This window comes from Brassica oleracea, chromosome C3 (genome assembly GCF_000695525.1).
Source record: "Brassica oleracea var. oleracea cultivar TO1000 chromosome C3, BOL, whole genome shotgun sequence".
Taxonomy (NCBI): domain Eukaryota; kingdom Viridiplantae; phylum Streptophyta; class Magnoliopsida; order Brassicales; family Brassicaceae; genus Brassica; species Brassica oleracea.
Window position 1 is genome coordinate 63,513,898 of NC_027750.1, and position 5,170 is coordinate 63,519,067.

General features: G+C 28.1%; 1 long non-coding RNA gene across 2 annotated transcripts; it reads right to left on the reverse strand.

Annotated features, from left to right (window-relative positions):
- Positions 1 to 428: 428 nt before the first annotated feature.
- LOC106335160 lies at positions 429 to 1,300 on the reverse strand. 2 transcript variants are annotated; one of them, XR_001268708.1, is made up of 4 exons: positions 1,232 to 1,300; positions 1,038 to 1,149; positions 803 to 956; positions 429 to 729 (listed from the first exon to the last, which is right to left on the reverse strand). It is a non-coding gene; the product is annotated as an uncharacterized LOC106335160 (long non-coding RNA). The 2 variants fall into 2 exon arrangements; XR_001268707.1 differs by having other exon boundaries at positions 803 to 1,149.
- Between the last annotated feature and the right edge of the window lie 3,870 nt (positions 1,301 to 5,170).

Consider the following 5,170-nt stretch of genomic DNA (forward strand, 5'->3'; position numbering starts at 1 on the left):
TGTGGGATGCATCTAAAAGAACTAAATGGACTCTGATGTTACTTGGTTGTAGAGGATCTGTAGTACCAAATGAATTTAAAGGTTCAGTAATCAGTGGGTTATATGGAGCCTTATTAATAATATTCATTTAAAACTAAAGGTTTATTTACTTTTATAATGAGTTAGCCAAAATGCATGTATACGTGAGTTCTATGTTTATATGCAGTGGCGACCCTGAGGGAAAGCATTACAAGCATCCGCTTCTAGCCCACAAAAAAAATTTGCATAAATCTACTTTTTTAAAAAAAAATTATCTACAAAATTTATAAAAGTGGCCAATTTTTTTTTAAAATTGCTTGTGGTATTTTTCATTTCAAGACCGGTACTGTTTATATGTAAACATGAAATGATGCATTTAGTTTTGAACATCCTGTCAACGCTGCCTTTATTATATAAAATCTTAGTTACTATCCTTCTGGTGGGAGGTATTTTGCCGAAAATAAAAGGGAAAAACCAAAGCTCAAAATAGATAAAAACATAAGAATTTAAAAAACTTAAATGTATGAACATTGATGGAATTGAAACTATCACTTAGGGGCGTTTGCGGCTATTATCTTTGCCTTGAAAACCTGCCAGATTTGCTTCATCGCCTCCGATTTCTATCTTAGCCGCTGGAACCGTGTTGCTTGCAGAAGCTGTAGTTTCTCTACCTTCCCCTCCAATAACTGAAGCTTTGAAGCTGCTGATACTCTGAGACAGAGTTGTTATGTGTCAATTTAAATTTGTTGGAAGAAAACATTTTGGAAAACAAAAAGTATTCAACCTCGGTGTGGGTGCTAAAGAAGCTATTGTCACTGACTGCAGACACGGTAGTTAGGGATAAAATTGTATGGAGCGGCACGTATCTGAAAAACCTATTCCTTGCCAGCAAGCTTTTCCCGACATCTTGGTAGTTCTTGCCCTCCACCGCCATTTATCTATAGTACGTTTGAGAAACATTTAGTGCTTGTTACAGTTCTAAACATGGGTCAAATGAAGTGTAAAACCAAAAACTGAACTCCCTCGAGAGCCAGAGCAGCAGCATCTTGCTTAGTGAGCTTGGTCATCTCCCTGTTGAAGACCACATATGTCACTATCGTTGCCGTAGTTGCAAGCATAGTGACATGGTACCTGTAAAAAAAGTTTGAAAAATGTTAATGTATATCCAAAAATGTGTTCCCCTAATTTATGGGTGAGGATGTTAACTTTTTACCTGATCACACCTGTAACGTTGGGAGCAACATATTTGTTACAACAGAGAGAAGTGCCAAATTTGTCCAAATTTGTTAAGAAATTCAATTAGATAGAGTAGAGATGGAATGGAATATATAATATATAATGCTTGATAGAGTGAAAATAAAATAAGTCGGATTGGATATTTTCTCTGGGTTTATTCTGTTCCGTTTGCTCTGTATTGATCATTCGAGTATTCGACGAAGAGGACAGTGAGATTAAAAATGATTGGTTCTTGTCTGGTTAACAGAGCTGGATTATTTTGTTATGGTTTAGCTCATAAACCAATTGATTATAAACCGAATAAATCAAAATACATGGGTAATTTTTTTTTTGAATTTTTAATTCGTGAATATATAGAATCAACCAATAATTTGAAAGATATTTGATGATGTATGATAAGCTTTCGTGGGTAAATAATTAGTCAACCCAAGAACAAAGAGTGTGGCCACCATTTCTACTTTGGCGGACTTGGGCCCCAACGGTCAGGAGTTAACCAGGAGACTACTTCTTTTTGTTTTTATGTATTTTGTTTTGATTTGATAAAGTTCTGTGTTTAGTAAAAACTACTTTTGTGTAAACCAAGACTTCCGAACGGTAATCGCGGATTGAATGGTGCGGGACAAGCGGTTCAACTGCGGTGCGGTTCTAACAGTTATAAAACGTATAGATATATGGTATATATAGAGATTTTTGTTATTGTTAATGTCAGTGCGGTGTGGTGCGGTTCGTAACATTTGAAACTCAAATCTATTAAAAAAATAATTTTATGACAATATACAAACATATTATAATATATATTGAAATATTTTTGACATAAATAAAAAATGATAATATAAATAAGTTTCAATACGTATAACCAATACTTACAAATTGCACTCGATATTTAATACTAAGTTTGAGTAATACTAATTTTATAACGAAACATTTTGTCTAATTTTTGAAATTTTCTTCTAATATACAAAATACAAACACATGTATTGTAAACGAAATCCTAATTAAACATCTATAAATACGTTTTTAATCATTTGAAGAAAAAAGTAGAAAACTCATAGAAATCCCAATGAATGCAAAAAAATTGTATGATAGGTTACTGTTCTTTCAATGTTTGCTTAAAATAATTTTTTTTTTTTTTTTTTTTTTTGATAAACGGCTTATTATTATATGTTTGTTTCATTCACTAGAACTTAATATGCTTAAAATAAATATTATTTTATTATATGTTTGTTTCATTCACTAGAACTTAATATGTATACAAGATACAGAAATGCAACGCTTGAATCACATGTCACTCTACCTGTCGTACCAACAACAACGACTAGGATCTGTGGGACTTATTCTTACACAATCTCCATATACATACCCCCGTTCCTTGCAGTCAACAAGGCAATTGCCTGGTCCGTATCCACCGTCCCCACACTCTACAGTACTGCAAGTGATTTTCATCTCCACACCTACGCAAACCCACAAAATATTAAAAACATAATTATAATCATTTTTTTTTTGTTTAAAATGTTTTAAGTATAGAAAACGTTGGGGTTTTTTTGTCTAAGCTATATATATATATATATATATATCATTATCATTATCAATTTTCAATCATTGCTTATTAAATTATACCTGAGGCAGAAACTATGTTCTTGGACAAAGAAATGGCTAATATGGCAAAGAGAAAAAAGATCATAACTTTTTTTGCGCAATTCATAATTTTATTTGTATTATCTTAATGTTAAGAATAAAAGATGATGCCAACATTTTAGATCTCAAAGAAATACACACACATATATATATAATAAATAAATATGTATCCTGGTCTTTGAAAATGTCAAACTTGCCTGATATAATTTTATTTTAATATCAATTGCTCTTCCATTTATGTTATTTTAACATTATTTTAAAGGAAATATTTTAATACATTTTTGGTCAGAAATTTTTTTTCTAATACATCGTTTGAATTTTGACTTATGGTAACATTAACATTTAAACAGTTACGAGTGTGATTGGTTAAATAGTGGAGTAAAACTGTAAAAGGGTGAAAAATAAAGTAGAAATGGAAAAATGAAAAGTAATTAAGTTGGAGTGAATATCTTCTTCTCATAAAAGTTAAAGGAATATTTACCAAAGTTTTACACTTTTACTACACTTTTCGCGTTTAAAGAGTAAATGAGCCTGAAATCATTTTCTATTTGATTGGATAAAATCAGAGTAAATAAACTGATTTTTTTTTCACCTACTTTAGTTTACTCTAACTATAATTTATGCTTTGGATGATAACATGCAAAATAATTTATGTGCAGTTCTAATAGTTACAAAACACATAGATATGTGTATATATGTAGAGGTTTTATTATTTTCAATTGCGGTATGATGGAGAGAAATGTGTTACCATTGACAACCCTATTGTATTTTTAAAGTAATGAGAAATAAAATTTAATGAATCTTATTAACTTGTTATTTATTGAATCAAATAAAGTCTCTAAAAATAATCATATACTCTATATAAAATATGGCAAAAATAAATATGCAATATCTAAGAAATTTTATCACAACTACTGAAAAAGGTATAAAATTGTATAGTTTTTAATATTTATAAACTAAAATTTTTGAAATAAATTAAAGATCTTATGGGATCTAATTTTGTTTAAATTTTTTCTTCTTGTCAATGAATATATAGAGATTTAACAAATCAAAGTGAACTAATAAATATTTTAATACTACTTAACATGAGTATGTTGATTATTATTTTGCTTGATAAAAATTTATATAATAAATAAAAATATAACTATAATTATCGTAGTTTAAAGGGTATGATTTGATTATCATTGTAGGTTTAATTAGTCGGTTTTCTGAAATTTCAAAACATATGTTATACATTTCAAGTTCTTATAATGGATTTGGTCAAATATTTTAATACTACTTAACATGATTATGTTGATTATCATTTTGGTTAATAAAAATTTATGTAATAAATAAAGATATAACTATAAATATCATAGTTTAGAGGGTTTGATTTGGTTATCATTGTAGGTTTAATTAGTTGGTTTTCCAAAATTTCAAAAAATATGTTATACATTTCAAGTTGAGAAACTAGACTACCACATTCTTAGTACCATTTTTCATCGGAAAAATGGCTTATTTCAACCTGAACTATACGCGTCGTGCCATTTCATTCCCAAATTTTGTAATAGTGTGTATTTCATATTGAATTAAACAAAAATTAAAAAATACTACATGAACTTTATGTATTGTGTTTTTTATTCTCAAACTTTATAATAGTGCACATTTCATACTGAACTAAAAAAACAAAATACTAAACGAACACTTAAAATCGTGCTTATATATATTGACCGTCAAAAGTACTAGTCATCCTTTAAATGATTTTATGAACTCTTATAAATGATTTTTGTTAACCATTTGCAAGAAACTCTTAACACTTTAAATTTTTATAAACCCTTATAATTTGTTTATATATCACATTTATAAGCCTTGTCTAATTACTTTATATAAAACCTTTCTAAATCCTAAATTATTGTTTGTTAAATTTTATAAATACTACTGCTTGCAATACTTAGATATTTCTTAAAATTAATATTTTATATAGATTTATAAGCCTTTATAAATTACTTATAGGCCTTAATAAATTATTTTAGTTAGATTCATAAGTTGTTATAAATTATTTATAGACCTTTATAAATTCTAATTCTTTGTTTTATGAACTTTTATAACTGATTTTTATAAACTTTTTGCAAGTAATCAATAACACTTTAAAAATTTTATAAACCGTTATAAACATTTATAATCCTTTACCAATTTTATGAATTTTTACATATCTTTAAACATTTATAAATCCTAAAGAGGCATTTCTAGGATGACATTTAAAAGTTCTTTCAAAAATGACTTAAAATTTCAAGTCAAACAC